This window comes from Rhinolophus ferrumequinum, chromosome X (genome assembly GCF_004115265.2).
Source record: "Rhinolophus ferrumequinum isolate MPI-CBG mRhiFer1 chromosome X, mRhiFer1_v1.p, whole genome shotgun sequence".
In the NCBI taxonomy this organism is placed as follows: Eukaryota; Metazoa; Chordata; class Mammalia; order Chiroptera; family Rhinolophidae; genus Rhinolophus; species Rhinolophus ferrumequinum.
In genome coordinates, this window is record NC_046284.1 from 101809104 (window position 1) to 101834087 (window position 24984).

At 40.6% G+C, this 24984-nt stretch overlaps 1 protein-coding gene across 2 annotated transcripts in view; it reads left to right on the forward strand.

Annotated features, from left to right (window-relative positions):
- The first annotated feature begins 9087 nt into the window (after window positions 1-9087).
- Window positions 9088-24984, forward strand: part of TAB3 (TGF-beta activated kinase 1 (MAP3K7) binding protein 3) — a 55134-nt gene continuing 39237 nt past the window's right edge. Inside the window, exons 1-2 of one of the 2 annotated variants that reach the window (XR_004423296.1) lie at window positions 9088-9251; window positions 21119-21221. The gene's annotated coding sequence lies outside the window, so the exon portion shown is untranslated. The remainder of the gene's footprint in view (window positions 9252-21118; window positions 21222-24984) is intronic. The other variant, XM_033109276.1, reaches the window with a different exon arrangement.

Sequence of the window (24984 nt, forward strand, 5' to 3'; positions counted from 1 at the left end):
TACATTAGCGAATGCTTATTGAGGACCTACCTATTTCATGTTAGGCACTATGCTAAGTGTTGTATATCATTTAATCTTTACAACATTTTATATATGAGAAACTGAGACATAAAGAGGTTAAGCAAATCACCCAAGATCACATAATTAGAAAGTGCTCAGAGCAGAATTTCAAACCCAGAGTGTGCGAATTGACTCAGTACTCTCAACTACTAAACCATATTGCCTTCCTTGCCGAAAGAATAACATTTATAGGTAACACACAATGCTGGAAAGATTAGTAAAGTGATTTACTCATTCATTACTGTCCAGTTTGCTCTCAGATACCTCACTGCCCTTCTCTGGCTTTGCTCTCTGTCATAGAAAACTACATTTTCTAGGTTCCTTTGTTCTCTGTCTTGTGGGTAGTTTTGACCAATGGATATAGTACTTGCATAAGATTTGACAGCAAGAGGACATACAAATGGCAAATAGACATATGAAAAATGCTCAGCATCACTAACCATCAGAGAAATGCAAATAAAAACCACAATGAGATATCACCTCACCCCAGTCAGAAAGGCTATCATCAAAAAGACGAATAGTAACAAGTGTTGGAGAGGCTGTGGAGAAAACGGAACCCTCATACACTGTTGGTGGGAATGCAGACTGGTGCAGCCGTTATGGAAGGCAGTGTGGAGGTTCCCCAAAAAATTACAAATAGAATTACCGTATGACCCAGCAATCCCTCTCCTGGGTATCTACCCAAAAAATCTGAAAACATTTATACATAAAGACAAGTGTGCTCCAATGTTCATTGCAGCTTTATTTACGGTGGCCAAGACATGGAAACAACCAAAATGTCCTTCGATAGATGAGTGGATAAAGAAGTTGTGGTATATATACACAATGGAATACTGTTCGGCAGTAAGAAAAGATGAAATAGAACCATTTGTGACGACATGGATGGATCTTGAGATTATAATGCTAAGCGAAATAAGTCAGACAGAAAAAGCAGAGAACCATATGATTTCACTGATATGTCGTATATAAACCAAAAACAACAAAAGAACAAGACAAACAAATGAGAAACAAGAACTCATAGACATAGACAATAGTTTAGTGGTTACCAGAGGGTAAAGGGGGTGGGGGGTGGGAGATGAGGGTAAAGGGGATCAAATATATGGTGATGGAAGGAGAACTGACTCCGGGTGGTGAACACACAATGGGATTTATAGATGATGTAATACAGAATTGTACACCTGAAATCTATGTAACTTTACTAACAATTGTCACCCCAATAAACTTTAATTAAAAAAAAAGAAAGAAAAAAATAAGCTTTGACAGCCACGAAGAAAGAGTTCAAAGTACTTTACTCCCTCTTTCTTTCTTTCCTTCCTTCCTTCCTTCCTTCCTTTCTTCACTTTTTTTCGCCTTCTTCCACCTCCCTCCCCCACTCACTCCGGTTCAAGCCGTTGTTTCTCAGTCTAGTTGTATAGGACACAGCTCCCTGGCCCATGCTGGTATTATGAGCCTTGCGCTCCCCGGCTGAGGCAGTCGGTCGCCTGTCGGCTGCTCACAGCAGCTCGCAGCAGCTCTTGCAGGCTGCCGGCCGCTCACGCTGGCCACCGGCGCTCATGGTGGCACACAGTAGCCCACGGCAGCTCACACCGACTTCCGACTGCTCACCTCCAGCTGCTCACGGCAGCCCAGCTCCAGGGAGAGCAGTTGTTCACAATCTTAGCTGTAGAGGATGCAGCTCACTGGCCCATGTGGGAATCGAACTGGCGACCTCAGCACTAGCAGCACTGAGCTCCAACCACCTGAGCCACCGGGCCAGCCCTTTTTTTTTTTTAAGGAGGTGCAGCTCACAGTGGCCCACGCGGGGTGCTACCAGCACCATGCTCTAACCAACCAAGCTAACCAGCCACCCCTACTCTTTCTGCTTCTTACAGCATCTCTTCCATGGATCCAGCTTTTGCCAGACCAAACCTCCTTTAATGGTCCCAGATACTACTAGCCAGTTCTGACCTAGCAGACCCGATCATGGTTCTAGTTCCCTTCAGATGGCCCTGGTTTCTGGGCTCTGGTCATACCACCTCATCCATGTGTCCCCCCATCCCTAGGGCCAACAGCGTCTTTCTGCTATTGCCAATCACTGAGTTCTTTTGTCAATGACTTCTCAGCTTCTCTATTACTTTTAACGTCAATTTCCTGTTTTATTTTCCCTCTGTTAAAAGTACTAGAATGGTTTCTGAGGTTTTTGCTGGAACCTGACTTAATATACAGACAATCCACCCCTTTGGGGAATAAAAGCAGTAATGATGATCATACACGTTGACCCAGTTTTCTACCCTTAAAAATGTACCTTAAGGAAATAATTGAACAGAAACAACAACAAAAAATTTGTACATAGATGTCCTTTTCAGCATTATTTGTAATAGTAGAAAATTGGAAACTATCTAATGTTCAATATTAGGAGAATGGACAAAAAATTGGGGGTAGGTAACACGATGGAATTAAATGCAGCCATAATAATTATTTTATCAGTCAGCTTTTGCTAGATTATACTACAGTAACGGCTGATTTATCCAAATCTCTACCAAATCTCTACCAAATCTCTGATTTATCACAGGTTTATTTCTCACTCAGTTACCTATCCTTGCAGGTGAGCTATAGCTCTGCTTCCTCCCAGGACCCAGTTGGAAGTACCAGTCCCATGTTGGTCTCTAGGCAGTGGGAAAAGAGCAAGGACAGAATAAGACAATAGCCCTTACAGCACGGGCTCAGATGTGGGATATGTCATTTCTGCTCAGATGTGGGATATGTCATTTCTGCTCAAATTCCAATGGCCAAAGCAAGTCATATGACCAAGCTTGATACCAAGGAAGCAAATACTGTTTCTATGGGGAGGCCCACCAGGAATTGGCAATATAGAGATAGCGCCAGGGGAGAGGGGCAGCAAAGATTTTCAACAATAATAAAATATACCACCATAATGAAGACTGTAAAGAAACATGGAAAATGTTTTATATAATGATAAGGAAAGTAAAAATCTACAAAAATTTTTACGCACACTGTTGTGGTGGAGTCTGCCAGCTGTCTACCAAAATCCATTCTAACCTGTTTCCTGGGCATATGTAGTTAGATGCAGTCATGGGACTAAGTTCTAATCAACGACACTACCTACCTGGAGACAATATCAGGTTCCACAGGTGAAGGGCTCAGTCCTGCAGGACTGCCCCCTCCCGCCTCACTTTAGACACCAATTTCAAGTGCAGTTTGTCACCTGTGCTTCTAAATCAGAGGTTCCTACGACTCCCTCCTTGGGCTTGATTCATTTGCTAGAGCAGTTCACAGAATTTAGGTGAACAGTTTACTTACTAGATTACTGGTTTATTATAAAAGGATATAACTCAGGAACAGCCAGATGAAAGAAATGCCTCGGGCTAGGTATGGGGGGTAGAGCATGGAGCGTCCATGCTCTGTCTGGCAAGTCATGTTCCTGGCACCTCCATGTGTTCAACAACCCAGAAGTGCTCTAAACCCCTTTTGGACTTTTACGAAGAATAAGTAAATATGAGTGATGAAATCATTGGCCATTGGTGATTAATTCAACCTCCAGGCCATCTCCCCTCTACAGAGGTTGGAAGGTGGGGCTAAACATTCTAATCCTCTAATCACAGGCTTCCTTGGCAACCAGCCCCCATGTTTAGGGGCTTTCCAAAAGCCACCTCATTAACATAAACTCAGGTATGGTTGAAAGGGGCTTGTTATGACTAACAAAAGGCACTTTTATAGCTCATATCACTTAGGGAATTTCAGCAGTTTTATGAGCTCTGTGCCAGGAATGCAGACAAAGACCAAATAGATATTTCTTATTATAAATCACAATATCACAAGGACCCACTATTATGCAACCTGATTTACCGTCTCCCAGCTTTTCCCTCTCACATCTCTAGGTTCATGACAATGGGTCAGAAGACTATAGAATGAGAAGTTTAGAAAGAATTCTTGTGGTGTCACTACTCTTCGATTGGGTGCATGAGATTTGAAAGTAAACAAATGATCTTTTTAGGTACCAAAAGGAAAAGTTTTTAAAAATTCTCTACATAATTTCTCTTCACTAAAATTGAAATAATGATGAACTTCCATTTTGAATGTTTATCATTTCACTTATAATAATTGAAAATATTTTTACTCAATTTCGTTGTGAGTTTACACATGACCTCTTTGGGGACAATCTCCCCAGAAAAATGTCTCCTTCCCGTAACTTTTCCCAATCGCCACTCTCCCAAACACTTTCTCCAGATCCATAGTTTCTAGAACATTAAAGGTATTGTTAAAGAGAAAACTACAGGCTCAAAATGGCGTCACTCATGCTAAAAGTCCATGACAACAAGCTATAAACAGCTGGCATCCTACATCAAGATTGCCTGGCACCAAGCATCCCGAGTAGTGAGTAGTCCATCACTGACAAGGTTCCTCGTAGGCTTGTTCTACAAGAAGGGAAAGCACGGGATCCTGTCAGTGGAACCCAGGCTCACTCTTCAGACCCAACAAGGGCTCCCTCTCACCAAAGCTCAATTTCGCTACTACTGGCCCAACCTATCACCTGTAGAAACCAACACTGCCACAGTCTGGCACAATTTCTCAAGGAAACCAGCAGCCACCTGGGCAAATTGATTACTTTGGATCCCTTCTACATGCGGTGTGTGTGACTGCAGGGCAGCAATTCATTCTTTTCAGAAGTGATTCAAACTCTCACTGAGTTTGCCTTTCCTATCCACAGTTCCCCCAGGAACACCACCATTCAAGAGTTTACAAAATGGTCATCTATTCATGTGGTATCTCATATAGTATTGCCTAAAACCAAAGGATCCATGTTACTGCAAAGCACATGACCATGAGAACCACTGGTCTCATCACATATCTCATCATACACCTTATCCCTCAAAAGCAGACAGCCTAAGGGCCGCCCCGGTGGCTCAGGCGGTTGGAGCTCTGTGCTCCTAACTCTGAAGGCTGCCGGTTCAATTCCCACATGGGCCAGTGGGCTCTCAACCACAAGGTTGCCGGTTCAACTCCTCGAGTCCCGCAAGGGATGGTGGGCAGCGCCCTCTGCAACTAAGATTGAACACGGCACCTTGAGCTGAGCTGCCGCTGAGCTCCCGGATGGCTCAGTTGGTTGGAGCGCGTCCTCTCAACCACAAGGTTGCCTGTTCGACTCCCGCAACGGATGGTGGGCTGCGCCCCCTGCAACTAGTAACGGCAACTGGACCTGGAGCTGAGCTGCGCCCTCCACAACTAAGACTGAAAGGACAAAACAAACTTGACTTCAAAAAAAAAAAAAAAAGCCCTGGAAGTACACACTGTTCCCCAATAAAATCCTGTTAAAAAAAAAAATCCTGATTGTGCCACTTAAAAAAGAAAAGCAGACAGCCTAATGAAATGGCACACTAAAGGCTCTTAGCTTTTAGACCATACCCTGTGGAGTTGGGGTGACTTGGTAAGAGGGGGCCCTTGTTGGTCTCATGAGTAGCCTCTATTCTTGTCACCATGAGTGACCCTGGGTGAGACCAGAAGAAGGGCTGCCCGGCTGAGCCCAACCCAAATTGCGGACCTATTGCCCCATGAAATAAAATGGTTATTATTTTAGACTATTATGTCTTAGAGAGGTTTGTTATATAGCGATATATTATTGATAAAATAAATGAAGCCAAAAATATCTGAAATGGTACAGAAGGTGTAAGAGACACAGCTGAAGAAAATACATGCTAAATTCTATCACATTCTAAAGAGAGCTTCTAGGCCCTTCCCTAAAAGCTCACCAAAAGGTAGCAAAACCGGTTCTATGACTATCACCCAAACACCTCCCCAGCCTGAATAAGAGAAGACTAGAAGGGAGATTTTTATTACTTACCACCTTTGAGGGAGTGTTGTAGATGTTCTCTCCCATTAGGGAAGGCAAAGCCAAGTGAGGGGGCTTTGGAGCGCTGAGTGAGGAGTGTCAAGATGTATTACCTTCCAGCTGCTTGGTCACTGAACAGCAGCTATCTATAGGTCCATCCCAGGTGAGAATTTTAGGGACAGCCGTCCATATATCCTTGGAGTTTGGAAACCGGAGTCAGCAGAGACACTGCTGCCTGCCTCTTGCCAGAAGAATTCTGAAGACCGGAAGCTTGTGGGAGCAGCAAGACAGGGCAGCATGTCTGTTGTTCAGCATGTCAAGGACATGTGAGTTTCCCATGGATCAAGTGAATGTCACAGAAAGCAAACAAGCTGGAGCCTCGTTTGTGTCCTGCCAGTGGGTGAGGGGATCCTGGCAATAAGCACCTGTGCGTCTTCCACAAGAGGCAGGGCCTGAGAAGAAGTTAGAAAAGGGTGAGTCCATATCAAAGAATTGTGCCTTGAGGAGGGTGCTGAAGAATCACGCTCAGCCCATGAGAGAGCTAGCATTTGGGTGCCAGTCACATAGAAGGCATTGACAACCAAGAGAGGACTTATATTAATAGCAGCATCAAAAGGTAAAAGAGGGGTGGCCGGTTAGCTCAGATGGTTAGAGCGCGGTGCTCTTAACAACAAGGTTGCCATTTCGATCCCCACATGGGCCACCGTGAGCTGCGCCTTCCACAACTAGATTGAAACAACTACTTGACTTGGAGCTGATGGGTCCTGGAAAAACACACTTAAAATAAATAAAAGTTTAAAACATATGAATATATATTTCTTCTTTAAAAAAAAAAGTAAAATAGGCCAGGGGCTGAGGAAAGAGTCCAGACAGAGGAAAGAGCATCATCTGTGTCCTCAGATATGCTATCAAATCTTCCCAGTGGGAGCCTAAGAAGAACCCCAAATGAAATCAAAAGAGAAAGAGCCAATTTGGGGCACCTGCCAAGTGCAGAGAGGACAAAGCCATGTTATGATTGTACCTGTAAAGCAATAAGTTGCCCGCCTCCATTCCCACCCTCTTCATCCCTAAAGGAGAAGAAACTAGTTAGCAAAATGGGGGAGGAGAAGTAGAAGACTAAGGAACAGAAAGAGTAAGATTATACCTGCTTCTTTAACTTTAATCTCTTCACTGATGAGAGAGGACAAGATATCATTTTAAATCAAGTTCTGAGTTTTGATTATTGTATGGGGTTGCTCGCTGTCCCCCCAACCTTTTTTCTAAAGTCATAGAATTTTTAGCTAGATACAAGACTGCTTAGAATAAGACCACATTTCCCAGTCTCCCTTGCAGGTAAATACAGTAATATGATTACGTTCTTGCCAATGGGCTGTGAACTCGAGTGATATTAACAACTTCTGGGTTGTGCCCCTAAAGGAAATGGGTAGACCTTCCCCTTCCCGATGACTGGGATGTGATGTGGTACTGAGACATTCTGGACCAAATATACTAGGACAACCCTCTATGGATGGTGAAGCAAGAAGGCAGAAGGAGACTCACACCTGTTCACTGTGTGGAACAGAGCTGCTGTATTAACCCCCTTTTGCCATGTAATAAGCATAAGTCTCAGTGCCATACTACAGTGCACACTTATTTTCCACTCATGGGTTTGTGAATTGTTTGGGGCAGTTGTTTGGTATGAAACCCTGAACTTGAAATAGGTTTTCTACAATGTTTTAACATGATGTACCCCACTACCTGGGATGTGCAACAGGAGTGAATGGCCCCCTTTCTGACCACATCCAGCTTCCAAAATGAGTGGCTCTCAGCATCAGAGCTGCTCTGCTTCAGGATGTGGGTCAAGTTCAGCTCTGCTCTACACATCTCATTCTTATCACCAGGCTGGAGGGCGATTAGAAGCTCTCAGGACAGTGGCAGTTCCTTCCCACAGCAGCAGTTGGAGCCAGTTTGCAGTTTTGCCCACACTTGTAGACACTGCGTTTTGAAACCCCACCTCAGAGACACCAGCTCCAGCAGATGCTGCTCCCTCCTCATAGGTCTGAGTTTCAGCTGCACAAGTCCCCTCCTCTAAATATCTAAATTGTAAAAATTCCAACCTCTCCCCTTTGTCCCCCTGAGCTCTAGACGTAGTAGCTGCTTCCTGCGGCTGCTATATCTGCAATATATGCCTGTGAGACTCTCCTCAATAATTTTCTCTATTTCATGACACCCCACCCCCCAGTATCTACTCATTTTTGTCACGGAATTTACTGTGCTGAACTGTCATTTTTTTTTTTTCTTTCTCATCCATCTCCATCTCAGGCCAATAGCTCTCTGAGGTCAGAACATATCTGTTTCTTCATCACCTGGTACATAGGAAACTGAACTACACACGTTTGAATGAATAAATGAATGAAGGAGGAAAAATAAAACGGGAACAGAAGCAGTTAATAGTATGAGATTTGGAAGGCTCACACAGCGTCAAGATGAAAGAGAAAGTTAGAGGGTGATGTGAGGAACAGGCGGGCTGGGGTTACCAGCTGCGAGCCCAGCTCCGAGCACACAGCAAGCTCTCAATAAAATAACACAAGTCGACAACAGGACGACGGGGCAGCTGAGACTTTGCAAAGACTACTTGGTGACAGGGAGGGTAAGGAGAAGGAAAAGGCTGGAGGACTCCCGAGCATCCCCAAGTGTGTTGGCCCTTTGGGCTCTAGACGGATAACCTAGCCTTAAGGGACGCCTTTCACTTCGCTGCCGGGTCCGGCCCAGTCCTTTCCCGAGTTTCATTCCTGGTTCTTCTGCTCCCTCCTCTGCCCCACGGTTCTAGAGGAAACAGGTAAAACAGGGAGCACTTGGGTGCTAGTCCAAGGGCTGTTCTGGGCATGCGTCATGGCCCGCGCGCCCGCCCTTGCGCAGGCGCAATAACTTTCGCTGTCACTGGTGCTACCCCTTGCGGATAAGGGGGAGCTTTCTCTCAGAAGCTCAGACTACTCTAATTGACCACCTTTCCTGTGGGCCCCCGCCCTCCGGTTGCTGTGGGGGAAACCTCGCGAGATTACTTTCGGCAGTCCCCGACAGTGCCACCTTTGTGCCTGGCGAGCGACTGCACCCGACGGGAGCCCTGAAGCCCGCGGTTCGCTTGCCCAGCTCTCGCTGAGACCGGATCCAGGAAATACGAGGCGGGCCTCGGTGGGAGGGACGCACTGAGGGAGGAGGGAGGAAAGGGGGCGGCGGCGGCTCTCACCGTATCCGGGCCTCGCGCGGCGTGCCCCCGAGGGGGGGTCGGGCGGAGAAGCTGCGCCGGCCCGGACCCCCCGCGGGAACTGGCGGCGGGCGTGAGGGCGAGGCAGCGGCCGCGGCGGACGGGGAGCGGCGGCTGCCGGTGAGTGTCCGTGAGGAGGCCCGGCACCTGCTCGGACCGGGCCGTCGGGGGTGGCCCCGGGGTTGTCCCCGGGGTCGTCCCGGTGACCCAGCGCCCGGGTGGTGGGCGTGTGCGACGGCGGGTATCCCGGGGTTTCGGCTCGGCCTGGGGCTGAGGGGCTGCCGGAGGTCTGCGCACGGCCTGGTGCGCCCGCCTGGGACGCCCCGGGAGGCCGAGAGAGGGAGTGGCTGGGAGCCTGTGTCGGCCCTCGCCTCTCAAACAGAGGGGATGATGTCCTTTCTCGCCGGACCCTGGACTTTGACAAGAGTGAACCTCTGTGGGCGGGCTTCAAGCCCTCGCAAGGCGTTCGGGGATGGGAACTAGCAGCGCCAAGGTTGGGGTTGTTGAGGGTGTTGGGAAACGTGGGGAAGGTTAGTAGTAATTGTTTTCAAAGAGGTTTGCAAATAATTGTAAGTGTGGAGTCAGGAGAAGACATCGTCAACGGCCATTTAAAGATAACACAATCTAGTAGCCCTCTGAGGTCCAACAACAGATAAGTTATTACCAGTGGAGTTCTATAGTTTAGTATTGTGTGCCAGCCCATTAAAGTGTATAAAAGCCGGATTTTAGGGGGTGATATGGGGGACAAGGTGCGTTATAAACTAACTTGAATGTAAAGTGAAAAGTTGATACTGTTGATGGAAAGCATTTCTTACTGAAACGTAATTTTAAACAATTGCTTAAGAAAACTTGTCACCTTTGGTCCAGTGTTTGTCGACAGTGCTTGGCGATGTGTTCTACAGTGACATTTGTCAGACAATTTCAGCGTGTGATGTATTTACTTCTGGTTTGTAAAAGAACAAGAATGAATGGGAAGGGACAGTTTGAGAAACTTAGCCTTTTTTGCACACTCTAGTTTGGAAGGATAAGGGGGTTTAGTTTTTTTCGTTGCTGTGCAAATGTTTTGCATTCGTATACAGGAACATTTATGAGGAGAAAGAAACATTTAGATCAAGAAAGGGATTTTGAGATGCGAGTTTAATTTTTCACAGTATTAAATTTTAAAGGGCATCATCACCCATGGTAGTTTTATGACGGTGTCCGTTTATGAACACCGGAAGATTGCAAGCATATATATACACATACATAATTTTAAGTCCCTGTGTGATAATGAAGTTTTTCAGCTTTAGCCCTCCCCCGCTTTTCCTACAACTGGCTTACTCAAGGGAAAGACTTCAGTGAAGTTAAACATTAAATGTGATTTTCATCTTTGCATTTCACAGAACATAATCTGTGTGCTAGCATTCTGAATTCTCTTCCACATGTTTATTTGACACAGTCTTCTCAATTACAGATACCACACTCTGTACAGTTTGTGTTGGAACAAAGGGAGCTAACATTGAGTACGTTGAAGCACTGGACTTGGTGAATTATGTATGTTTGCATTTAATCCTCATAGCCACCCTGTGCTAAAGATAACATCCATGTTGCACAGAAACGACACCTCCAGTACTCCTCAGTAACTTTCCTGAGGACGTCATATAGCTGCTGAGTTGCAGAGCTAGAACTCAGACTCATGTGAGTCTGATTCTAGAATATGTGCTTTTTCTACTATGCTCTGCATAAGTTTATGTGCTGACCGATACAAATTTTGTGAAAATGGAATTTGTTGTCACAAAGAAACCTTTCAATTCTGTTGGTAATCTTAAAAGCTTTCAGTGTTCTTGGCTGAAGATAATCTCAAGTGGTTTTTGTTGTTGTTGTTGTTGTTTTGTTTTGTTTTCAGATGCCTTCATTTTCTAGCCAGAGGTAACACTTTCGCAGGTCTGCTGATTGGCAAAGATTCTTAGTAGTGACCTATCTGAAATTCATGTTTCCATTAACTTTGCCTCCAGTTTCAGCATGCCCAAGATACTTCAAAGACCAAATATTTTGTTTATTCTGGTCTTGAATGCCTTTTCAAATTATATTACTAAAATAAAATACCAACTATATATAAGGGTTTGAATTTGCTGTATCATAGCTTAGATGTATACACACACCCGCATCCACCCACCTACCCAGCCACCCACCTACCTTCTCCACCAAATGGACTACTTGATAACAGACGCTGTTTTTCTTCTTTTTAATGTACTACAGAAGTTTTAGACCCAGTTTGTGGTTTGCAGAAAATACGGTAGCTAGTCTGGGATCCAGCATAATCTTCTGTGGAGTTAGGGAGTGAAAGACCTTCTAGGTTCCCAGGCAATATCTTAGAATCCTGTGAAACAGCAGGAACATCTTTCCAGTGCATGGCCATTGGTCACTTTTGTCCCTCACTGGTCTCTGCTCTTGCATCTGCGATAAGCTGCTGAGCTTGTCATCCTGGCCGTTCTGTCTGCTGGAGAGTTCAACTGGAAGAGTAGCAGCTGAAATTAAAGAAACGGGGTGGGGAGTGGGGAAGGATACTAGGTGCTGTGCTGGCATTTATTCTCCAGCAGGTCCTGTGGTTAGGTTTACCTGTGGAATTAATTATTCCCGGAATTTGGGATTTGCTGCTCCGTCTTTCAAGAAGTAAATTGGGGACCTTCAGTTAAGTAGCCATGTCTCACAAAAACATGGGCATTAGAGGCAGAGGAAAAAGAAGTGCACTCCTCAGGACACAGCTGAGAGAGAGAGAAAAGAGGAGAGGAGAGTGGAGGAGAGAGAAATATGGAGTTTGGAGCTTTGCTTTCTTGAAATAATACCGTGGAGTCCTGATGGGCAATGTTTGGTCTGAATGAGCAAGTTTTTCATTATAGTTATACTCCCAAGAATTAAGTATACTTATTTGTGAAGATAATTGGTATTTGGGTTATTGGGGCGAAAAAAAATCAACAAATGATAATGTAAATAAGTACTCAAGTAAATAAAAAAGCCTTCTGAAATGATTTATATTGCCTCTATGTAAAGACACCAGGAATTGTCTCATGTAGTTAGCAGTTTATTTTCATACCTTTCTACGTAATAAAGCTCAATTTTTTACCATGGCCACAAGTATTTATCTAAAAGTGATAAATACCTGGTGAAATGGACCTGATGAAATATTTAGAACTGTCAAAATGAATTAATCCTAAATAGTTAAGAACAGGCATTATAGTTTAATTCATTGGCAGCTCTGCCCTCCGATATCCCACTTCCCTCCTGCTTCAAATTTCTCCCCTTAGTTTCCTCTCTTTCTGACACTGTTCCTGCTGGTACCTGGACCCTTCCTTTACTTCTCAGTTGACAACACTAAAGTCTTTGGCAGAGTGGACAAGGAGAGCAATGAAGCTCCTTGAAGTCCACTCTCCTTCTCTGAATCCCTGTGCTCTAGGAGTTCAAGAGGGACCCGACAAGACCCTTAACCACTCTTCTTTCTTGAAAAGACGAGTAGCCAGAGTAACCAAGCAATGTCAAGACCCTTGCCAGTTTCTCTTTTTCTTTTCCTTCCTTCTCCTAAGCGTTAAGGAGGAAAGTCTGCAGAAGTCCATCTGCTGCAAGAGCAGGCATTGTTCCCTCCTCTCCTGCTGCCCACCCTGACCCCCATACTTTTCCCTTGCTTTTAGCCACCCTCCCACACTTCATCCTTCTCTCCCAAGTAGGTCTTGCTTTCTTCATCTTAGGATCTCCGCCCACCGAGGTGGTTCTGCCTTTTTGTCCTTCCAACTCTGAAGCCCAATGCAATGCCAACTGCCCTCTTTCATGCCTTGATCATGGAATCCTGGGCCTGTGGTCCTGGGGAGCCCAGACCCCCAGTTAGGGGAGGGAAAAATTCTTTTCTATTTCCAGGGCTGAGTGGGGCAGGGGTAGTTACTTTTATTCTAAGTTGAACACTAAAAGGGTTTTTCTATAGAAACATTGCCCATGCAGGTTCGGTATTTTATTATATTTCTGTAACATTATGGATGTTTAAGTTTTTGTGAGCTGGCTCAGAAACGTGGCACATAGACCTTTGTTTCCTGGGAGGGTGAGTTTTGAAGTTCAAATAGATGATTCAAAAAAATCAGCTTGTGCTCCAGAAGTTGCTGGGTTCTTTGTTAATTATTCAGTGGGATGATGGGAGCACACCTTTAGCTCTCCAAAATTCTGCTGGTATGTGGACCAGACGGCTCTTCTGGGATATAAACTGCTAGCCTTTTTAGATTGTAATTCTGAAGAATTTCTGAATTTAGGCTCATGTTTTGAAACAACAATTGAAGTTTGGTCCATCCCAGGATCATGTTTGTCATTAAAGCAGATGTTACAATGTTGTGGAAAGAACAGGTTTTCTTTGTCATAAAAGGAATATCTTGTTCCCGCTATATCTTGCTGCTGTTTTGAAACTTTTCAAGGGTATTGGAATTCTTGCAGTTATTTTACCGTAGTTTACTTAGTGATAAACATGGACTGTGTGTTTATTTTACCTGAAATTTTAAAATAAAGTTTTATTAGTCTGTTGAAGTCATATGCTGTTAACACTGTAGTATTCAATTAAGTGAAGGATTGCAAAGTGATAAAAGCAGAGCAAAATACATCTTAAATTTGTTCTCCATAAATGTGTTCAGTTTTAGCTTGGTTGAAGCACATATTCCTAATAAAAGGCAAGTGGGTCTTTTTTTTTTTGGTCTCCAAACTACTCTTGTTTTCAAAATGAATTTGAGTAAGCACCCTGTGTTTGAGGGTTTACCAAATTATTTAACTACACATAGAATGGTTAAAAACATGCTTTCTAAGGGTAACATGCTCAAATATTCAAATCTTACTTTTGACACTAATTAGCTTGGTGATTTTGGGCAAGTTGCTTAATCTCTGACCTGTTTCCTCATTTTTGAAATCGGGATAGTGTAATGTCTACCTCACAGGATTTTTATGAGGTTTAAAGGAACCAGTGTATGTATAATATTTTGAACATGCTTAGCAATGGTAAATACTAAAATAGTTCTTCTCTTTCTTATTATTACTTGGTCATCGTCATCATTACTGCTACTATTATTACTACTTTGGCTACCTTCTGCGATGACACCCCTTCTGTTTTGGGGGGTGTGTGTGAAACATTTATTTATTTGGTAGTAATTTTTAAATGTAAAGTTTATGGAGGAGGTAGGGAGAGAAGTATATTAACTGCTGGATACATCCAAAGTTGGCCATAGTGAAGGAAATCCATAAAATATTAAGCTGATTTTTTTCAGTAAACCATTCCTATTATTTTAGGTATAAGGAGCTGTGCCACTTTAATGTATGAGCAAAACTGGATTATTTTGGGTAGTGGCGGTGTCTTTATTAAAGTTTGTTGAATTACCTTGGCATCTATGAGGCCAGAGTCTCTGTAGAGGGAGTCTCAATTTCGGAATGGTCCATTTATAACACTTCCTTTTTGAAAATCAGCACCATTTTCCCACAGAAATAATGTCACTTATGGCCTTCAGATTCCCAGGCCAGCCCAACATATCTGAATTTGAAAACTGATGATACTGTAAAAATTCTATGTATATCAGTGTCTCAACAAGAATCCGCACTGAGTACATGAGGTACTGAAAGATAATGAACACAATCTTAAAGAAGGAGTGGTGGAGTCACATTCCTTCTCCGTTTTAGCAAGGACTCCCCAGCCTTGGGCAGGGGACTTCTTTCTTCCCTAGTGGAGGCTGGGCAGTGTGACATGGCCTCTGGAAGACAGGAGCGTTTTCCTGGCTTTGCTCCTCAGAAGGCTGTATAGTACAGTGGTTGCCCTCAAGTCTGTTCCTTCACTTACAGATTTCTCACTGTGAGTCCTGCCTACCTTACGAAGTTCTTGAGAGGGTTAAATGTGTTAATACTATATATAAAGCACTTTAAACAGCACCTGGTCCATAGGTGGGTGCATAGGATTCATGTTACATATTTACTATTAAGCTTTACTGTTTTAGGAACTCTAGAATACCTCTCTCTACTTGGCAGTCCACTGCCCCTATCTATTGTACTTAAATAGGATTGTTCTCCTTCCTTTCCACTGAGAAATAGTTTTACAGCTTTCCCTGGGGATGGCAAGTCTAAGGATTCATCTTGGCACTGAACTTCACAGATTGAAGTAAAAGGAGCGAGTCCTATGCTAGAAGAAAGAATGCTATGGAGATGGAGTGAAGACTGAAGCGTTTTTATAATTTAAAAATACGTTTTCACAGGACTAAATGGGTTTTATGTACTGTTCACTTTTGATGGATTTAGCTTCAAAATGACAAGCTCCTTTCTGTTTGCTAGATCGGATGCTACCCTATTTGTGAATGTTGAATAAAATCAATTAGATCTCTAAATTAAAAAAAAAATGTTAAAGTTAAATAGAAAGCATACTTCATCCTGGATGTAGAAGCTAATTGGAATGAATTGAAGAAATTACTTTTTTAGTATTTATAATTGATTGATTGAATAAGAAAATTAATACTGTTAATACAATAATTTATTGTCACTAATTAGCACATTTGTTAGTCTGTATGTACTGGTTTCAGTTTGTGTTCATGATTGATTTTTTTCAAGTCTTTTTCAGGGGTACCATAGGCTGTAAGTTTCATTGTCATTCTAAATTATCACATATGCCTAAGTTTGATGTCATAGTTGTTATTTAACATAAACAGAAAGTTATCTGTTAGGTTGCACATCATGAACTTCAGTTTTAGAAAGTCTTATCTTTTCTGCCCCAGAAATAACTTGGCTATTAGTCATGGATGGCAAAGAAATTAATTTTGAATTGGTAACATTTGGATGAAAATGTTTCAATTAAATAGGGTATGTATTGAGGGACACTTCCAGTAAACAAACTCTCTTGGTGGGTGGAAATCCCCTAGAACTCTCAGAAAATTGGTAGAGGGGTGAACTTAATTAAATAACTTCAGTTGTTTCTACTTATCAAGAGCTGTTTATGACCTTGGACAAATCACCCAACTTCAAAGGACCTTGGTTTCTTCATTTGTGGAATTAGGAGATTTGACTAGATAATGTGAATCTGTTAGTTCATTTCTGAGGTTTGAAAGACTCTCTTATTTAATAATTTAGCAAAAACCTGTAAGACCAGGTTGCTTGTCTTAGACCTTTACGAATCAACACGAGGCACTAAATCTAGATATAAATTAATGTATTTTGGGGGGTTTTAATTTGTTTCAAACCAATGTTACTGTAAATTTGAGAGTCATTAGTTGGTTTTGCACCTCTATGAATATTTTTTGGTAATTAGTATGTTGTTTAATAGCTGTTTTTTTTTTTTTTTTTAGTTTTTGTTATTTGAGTTCTGTGCTTTGAGCTGAAGCAAGTGTCCACTTGTATACTTTTTTTTGGCAATTCCCCCCCCCCCCCCCGTATATGCAGAGAATGCCCATCAGTAGTGAATAGTCCAGTGAATATTCATCAACCGAGCACACTTGTGTACCAATACCCAGGTCAAGAAAGTGAACGTTAGCAGCCACTAGAAGCCCCTTTGTTTGCCCTTCTGGTCACTTATCACCCTGTCTCCCAACCATCGTCCTGACTTTTAATATCACAGATTAGTTTTGCCTCCTTTTGTACTTTATATAAATGGAATCCTACTGTACCCCCTTGTGCAGCATTATGAATGTGAGATTTATTTATATTGTGTGTAGTTGCAGACTATTCCTTCTCATTACTATATATTCCATCGTGTGAATATATAACTATATATCATTCTGTTGCTGATGGATATGTAGGTAGGTCTGTTTTTGGAGAATATCTTTGTGACCTTGGCGTGGGCAAAGATTTCTTAAACAGGATTTTTTCAATGATCAAGTATTGCTTTAGAGTTCTCACTAGAGAAAGAATGAGAGAACTAGTTTATTTTAATACGGGCATCTAAAAACATTTTTTTAATGTTAACATAGTGAAATCTTGTACTCTGTAAATCTCAGGGAAAGGGTCAGTATTTAAAACTAAATCTTCTAGGTAACTCAGGTTTGGGCTTTCGTAACTTTTTTGAATTCCTTCAAAAAATGTGTCAAGTATTTCCTTGCCTATTTTGACTTTCCGATTTGTAGTTCTTTATTATATGACAGAAAGGAGCCCTTGCATGCTTTTTCATTTTAATGTCTTTTGATAAACCAAAGTTCTTAATTTTAGTGTAGTCTGATTTATCAGTTTTCCTTCCTGTTTAAACGAGACAGCAGGTTCAGTTTAAAGTAGCCTTCCCTGTCTTCCCCAGAGTCTTAAAGATACTCTCTCTCATCCTCCAAAAGCTTTATTGTTTTGGCTTTAATGTATAGGTCTAGCATCTAGCTGAAATTGATTTCGGAACATCCTGTGAGGAAGGGGACAGTATTCTTTTTTATCCACGTGGATAGCTAATTTTACCAGCATACTGTCTTACCTGCTACTGTCAGGACTCGAATAGCTCTTTATCTGTGGTTGTGTTTCTAGGCTGTCTGTTCTGTTCCATTAGTCCTTGCACTGACACCACACTGTCTTTTTTACTATAGCTTTATCATAAGTCTCTATGTTCAGTAGAACAAGTTCTTCCACCGTGTTGTCTTTTGAGAGAATTTTGGCTATTCTTGGTCCTTAGCACATTTATATGAAATTTAGTATCATCTTGTCACTTTCCACATACCACACATACATGCAGAAAACCTGTTGGGGATTTGGATTGGATTTGCACGGAATCTATAGAGCAATTATATCGTACTGCTTTCTAATTCATGAATATGATATTTATTTAGGTCCTCTTTGATTTCTCTCAATGTTTATAATTTTCTCCAGAAAGTCATTCACAACTTTTGAGATTGTATTCATAGATATTTGATACGTTTTCATATTGTAAATTTTTATAGACTTCATTTTGTTTTTAAAAATACAACTGACATTTGTGTATCAATTTTGTATCTACCAATTGTGTCAAATATTTATTACTTGTAGTAATTTATCTTCGGTCTTTTTTGTTCCTTTCAAATTGTTATACTTTTACTTCTTACTGTGCTGACTGGTGTTTAGATTATAATACTGAATAGAAGTGGTAATAGAAGGTACTGTCCTGTGTATCTATGACGTATTCCCTTTCTCAAACGGAAAACTTTGAACATTTATCCTCTAAATATATTTGCTTTAATTTTTTCCTAGTTAGTCTATTAGTCGATTAAGGAAGTTTCATTCTGTTCTTGGTTTGGTAAGAGCTTATATCATGAATGATACTGGATCTTATCAAATGCTTTTCCTACGTTGCTCCTTGAATCAAATTATATTGGTTGATTTCCTAATGCTAAATCAACTTTGCCTTCCAGGAATAAACTCATTTTGGTCATTATCATATTTTCCTTTTATTTTACTTAGGAATTTTGGATCTTTGTTCTTGAGTGAGATTGACCTTTATTTTGTTTTCTTGTACTATCATTGTTAGGTAGGTTTCGGTGGCCTTGTAAAATGAGTTCAGGAATATACCTGTTGTTTCTTTATAAAAGGTTTTTTTAAATTCAGTTTATTTAAACTAAAAAAAAAGTTCATCCATTTCTTTCTCCATCCCCCACTCCTTACCTCTGACAACTACCAATCTGTTCTCTGTATCTATGAACTTTTTTTTTAGATTCTACATATAATAGAGACCATATGGTATTTGTCTTTCTCTCTCTCTTTTTTTTTTTTCACTTAGCGTAATGCTCTCCAGGTCTATCCATGTTGTTACAAAGGGCAAGCCATCAAAAACACTGTTAGAACTAAAAACAAAATTCGGTAAACGTTTCAGGATACAAAATTAATACTCAAAAAATCAACTATCAGAGAGCAATTAAGAAAACAATCCTATTTACAACTGCATCAAAAAGAAGAAAATATCTAGGAATAAATTTAACCAAGGAGGTCAAAGACCTATATATAGAATATTGCAAGACACTGATGAAAGAAATTGAAAAAGACACAAATAAATGGAAAGATATTCTGTGCTGATGGATTGGAAGTATTATTGTTAAAAGTCCATACTACCCAAAGCAATCTACATACTCAGTGCAATTCCTATCAAAATTCCAATGGTATTTTTCACAGAAACAGAACAAACAAGAACATAAAAAACACCTTAGTTCCATTTACTCACCTGACATACGTGCTGTCGTCCTGTAATTTAATTTTCTATATACACATATATTTTTACAAAAAGCTGTACATATTTTATATATATTAACTATTAATAATATATATAAACTATTAATAATATATGTAACTTAATGAGTTTGAGCTAAATTTCTGTTCGTATTTTAAATCCCATAAGACATTATATTATTATTTTACACAGTCAGTGTTCCATTAAGTTTTTCACGTGCTTACCTACATTTTCATGGTTCTTCATTCCTTTTTGTATCTGTGACCTTCTTCCATTTTGTGTCAGTTTTCTCTTGCTTTATGATTTCTTAGTGGGGGATGTGCTGGATATGAACCCCGTTTTTATTTGAGAATATTTCATTTTCATTCTTGATGGGTAGTTTCTCTGCAGTACAGTACTAGGTTGGCAAGTTGTTTTTCTTTCTCCTCCTTAGAGATACCATTACACAGTCTTTTAGCTTCCGTTTTTGTTGTTGAGAATTAAGCTATCTGTCTAACTGTTGCTTCTTTAAAAGTAATCGCCCCCCCATGCTTAATTTTTTTCTTTCTGGATTTTCAACTAGGAATTCATTGAGATTCTTAAATTTGTTGTTTGACAGTTTTTATTATTTTTAGAAAATTTCAGCCATTCAAATATTGCTTCTGCCCCATACTCTCTCTTTTCTTTCTGAGATTCCAATGAACTGTGTTGGATATTAGACTCCTCACTATATGCCCATGTTTCTTACCCTGTCTTCGTTCTGAGCCTTTTCCCTTGAGTTATTGCTTCAACTGTTTATTGGCTTTTAAACCTATTCAATGAATTCTTAATTTCAGTTTTTGTATTTTTCAGTTACAGAATTACTCTTTGCTTCTTTTAAAAACTGCTTTGTCACTTTTTATGGTTTCTATTTTATTGCTGAGATCATTAAGTTTGGTTTTCATCTCCTTGAACATAGTAAACATAATTTAAAATCTATATTTGATAATCTAATATTTGGAGTCCCTGTTGAATCTGTTTTTGTTGTTTGTTGTTTCTACGGCTTTTGATCTTGTTCTCATCTCCTTGTATGCCAGGTTGTCTTCAATTGTATGCTGGGTTTTGGATTTGAAAAATTGTCAGAGAAATCATTTGAGACCAAGGATGATATATTCCAGAAAGGATTTTTTTGGTGGCCTCTGCTTGAGGGAATCCAGGATTACTTATACTAGTCTAACCTCAGCTTTTAAGATTTTTCTGGGTCCACCACATGACTCAAGGCCAAATGGCATTCCGTGTATGGCCTGATTAATTTCTGGTTCACCCTTATTTCCACCGTGCAGCCCTTTAGGCTTCTAATCTGAAGATGAGGGAAGAGGATTTTTCCTTTTGTCCCTCTTAGCCTATCAGGCTGTCAGATACAGTTTAACCTCTAGTTTCTTCTGGATTGCTGGGCCCACCTCTCTGAATTCTTTAAGGGCCTCAGCACAGTTTTGTAATCAAACCCATTTAACATTTAATATATCATGGGGAGCCATAGGGACCCCTGATGGTTTGCCAGGGATGCAACTAAAGTTTTTCTTGCTAGCTTTCTCTGAAGCTAAAACCTCAGAAAAGTTTTTTGGCCCTCCCCTCTGCTGTTGCCAGCTCTGCCTTAGGCAATAGAGGTGACTGACTGGGAAAGGGGACAGGGGGTCTTAGGCAGTCAGGGGAACTTTGTTAGTATCTGTGGGACATTAACGTCATTCACTGTAATTTCAGGTAGTAAAGGTGTACAAATGGCTGCTTTCTTTTTTGGTGACCTTTTATTTGTACACTGGATCATTTGCTCATGCTGTCTTTAAACCTTTTACTGTTTGAATCTTACCTCATTGGTCTTTCTTTGTTTTAGGACAGTATCTTCAGACTTTTCTTCAAGGTTTTGATTGTGAGTTGCCACGTGTCAAACTGGACAAGGTATCATAGTTGAAGTTCCACAAATTGACAAATTGGAGGTAAGGAATGGATATCTGTGTCTGTGTATTCCTGTAATTATATTAGAGCAAAAAAGTTTTTTGAAAACTAATCCATGTGGCTATTAATATCACCCCACCCCCTTTACTCCTATCCTTTTTGTGCATTTAAAATCAAGGAAAAGATGTCCAGGTGATTTCATGTGTTTAGATTTAAGCCCTAAATCAGGACCCTAAGCAAGTTCTTTGTACAATTCATTTGTTATTAGAAAGCTTACTAGCAAATGAAAGGGAGATTTAGCAGTTGATTTTTAATAAAAGGGGCGAATCCTCCCCAGGTCCCACATCCTCAGTGGTAGGAACTGGTGGAGCATGCAAGACCTGCCCCAAGGAGTAACTGGGTGTGCGTGCGTATGCTAAGCTTTAGACTTCCTAGTTTTTATTGTAATTCTTCTTACTCTCAGATCTGTGTTCAATAACAGTTGTATAGAACAAATCAGAATAAGTTTTCAAGTGTAGCATAATTCTTGCTTTGAGCCATCGGTAGATCTATATCAAGAAAGTCTATTTAACAATACTTATAAAGATTTCCGCTCTTTTTAACATCTGTTTTTTAGTATAACAACATACATGGGTGTGTGTTATGACTTAAAACACTGGACAAGGTGTTATGTATGAGTCCTGTTTTCTAATCTTGGCTTTTTAGCAAGTTTTAAAATCCCTCTGGCCTTTAGTTACCTTCGTGTGTAAAACAAGGTTATTATACTGAGGTTAGGCTCAGTCAGGGTTTCTTGGCCTTGGCACTATTGACATTTGGGCCAGATGATTTTTTGTTGTCAGGGGATGTCCTGTGCACTGTAGGATATTGTCCCTGACCTCTGCCCACCACATGTCAATAGCACCCCTCCCCAGTATAACCAAAAAATGTCACCAGACATGGACAAATGTGCCTTGCAGGGCAAAATCGTCCCCAGTTGAGAACCAGTGGGTTAGAAGATATGTACAGTTCCTTCTAGCTCTATAATTTTATTATTTTTATTTTTTTAATCCTATTTTTCTTTGCACCACATCTTAAATCTCATCTCTTCCATGAAGCTTTCCTTGGTGTTCCTTTTCCTTGTCCTACCTTAATCGTTTCTTTTTCTGACTAGTTATTACAGGATTTACCCCCACTCTGTTATAACTGTAAGTGTGTTTCTCTCAGTTTGAGGGCATGAAGCCTTCTGCATCTCCAAGTGAGTTCTCAAATTTCCTTAACTGAATGAACAAGGGATTCAGGAGTATTGTCTGGCTAGACATTGTAAAATAAATGATTATAAATGGCACTTTTGTTAATCTTTCAAACCCTTCCAGTAGGAAATTCCGACAATTTGTGATTTTGAATTTCTGGGTTAATGAGACTGATAACTCATTTCTTAAAAAAATCCTTCAGAGGGCAGGAGCCTCCAGTAATACATGAGGGAGCTACACAAAACACGTTGAGGCTGCATTTGAGAAAAAGTCACAAAAATTCATGACATAAAGAGTTGCTTCAGCTTTCATATGCAGACATTTCTCAAATAACTCCACTTTGTTAATTAGAAAACTGCCATCTATTCAGATAAAAGTAGAAAGGAAAGGGCTACATATTTTTCTTACATAACCTGGAATACCTCACTATATTCTAAGTCAGTATTTCTCAAAGCAACCCACAGTAAGACATTTTTATCATGATCTAGTACACACACACCCCTCAGACAAGTTTTGTGAATCAATATATGTACGATTACTATGTGTGAAGCACTCTACTATTTTATTATTATGTTTCCTTTTTTCTTAAATTGTTGTCATCTCCCAGTAAATTTATTACCTAATTCACTGATAGGTCACACTCCACCATTTGAAAACCACTGTTGTAAGTAATCTCTTTAAGTAATAAAATGTGGAGATGATCTGTCTCTGCCTATATTACCAATAGGTTGTCCTGTCTTTCTTTTTAAATAATGTCATTTAAGAATTAACCCAATAAAGACCTTGGAGCACCTCAACCAGACCACATTGTTTTTTCCAATTATTTAAAACTCCTGCATTTTATCATTTATACTACTTAGTGTGTACAAGGCACTATAACTAAAAGAGCATGTTTGGGTTTTTTTGTTTGTTTTTGTTTCTTTGATTTTTAAGGAGGGCGCAGGCTCACAGTGGCCCATGTGGGGGTCAAACCGGCAACCTTGGTAGCTTGGTGCTACCAGCACCCGCTCCAACCAACTGAGCTAACCGGCCGCCCCGAGCATATTTGATTTTCGTTCTCTAGATTCACAGCAATAAAACCTTGAGGAGAATAAAAAGTTAATAAACATTATTTCAGGTGCTGAAAGTGGTAATAAACACACAATGACATTTAGGAAGGGGAGAAGGCTGTGCTAATTGAAATCGATGGGAGAAAGTTAACATGAATGTGGGGTGGATTTTGCATTGTCATACTGGAGATTGGAAAAAGCTATTACACATGGTAGAAAATAGCATTCATGTAGGTGCACTGTACTTGCTCATACTTGGAGTTCATTTTTTGGGTAATGTTTAAGATAAACAGTAAGTATGGCAAAGTGCTGAATTTATATGGTATAAACAGTGTATGTTATTTTAGCTCTGCTGTGGTTATAAAATGAGGTTGAGTCAGGAGATTAATTAGAAATGTATGCATGATGGCTCTGATGTTAAGTCAGTATTTGCCCTAAAATGATAAAGTTTACATTGAATTTACTAGGTTTACCGGGATTGAAGATAGCTTCTAAATGATGGGAGAGAATGCTCATTTGTCAGAATAAGCCAATAAAGCTACTATTCTATATATAAATTGCTCTTCATGGAACAGAAATGGGTTACATAATAGCATTTTTTAAAAAGTTGTATGCTATTTTGGGTATGCAATCCAAAATTTTATATGGGCTTCATAGGCCTGGGCTCATCCTTTCTTCTCTAAATAGAATGGGGGGCTTAGTAACTGCCAGATACACGGCAAAAGCCTTAAGAAAACAAGCAGTGGACTATCTTTTCGTCATTCTGAACTTCTGTCTTCTGTGAGGGAATGTAGAATTTAATTACTGTAGAAGATATTTGTGACCTAAAGGAAAAGAGGAAGATTCAGCTTGTGATGATAGTTGGGAAAGAACCATGTGCCCTAAAAGTGTGGTCTAGCATTGTGTCTGCTGTTACTTGTCTGCTGTTACTTTAAGGCACCAGAAGTCTATGGGTTTTGTCATTTTTCCATATTGAGTTGGGAAGTTAGCAAAAGGATAACTCCTCATTTTGTCAGATTTCCAGACTACTGAAAAGAAGGTGCTTTCAGAGCTGGAGATGTAAATACGATTCCTCTGCCAGGGCTCATAAACCATCTTGAGGTTATCAAAAATTTTTTTTACATAGATTTTACTTTTTAGAAGAGTTTTTTGTTGTTGTTTTTTTTTTTTAGGAGGGCGCAGCTCACAGTTGCCCATGTGGGGATCGAACTGGCAATCTTGGTGTTATCAGCACCACGATCTAACCAACTGAGCTAACCAGAACAGTTTTGATTTTACAGAAAAATTGAGAAGATAATGCAGGATGTTCCCATATACTCTACACCCGCTTTCCTCTATTAACAGCTTACATTAACATAATACATTTATTAAAATTAACCAATATTGAAACATTGTTATTAACTAAAGTCCATACTTTATTCAGATTTTCTTAGTTTCTACCTAATGTTTTTTTTCTGTTTCAGGATCCCACCAGGATACCATTTTACATTTAGTTGTCATGTCACCTTAGGCAGTTTCTCAGACTT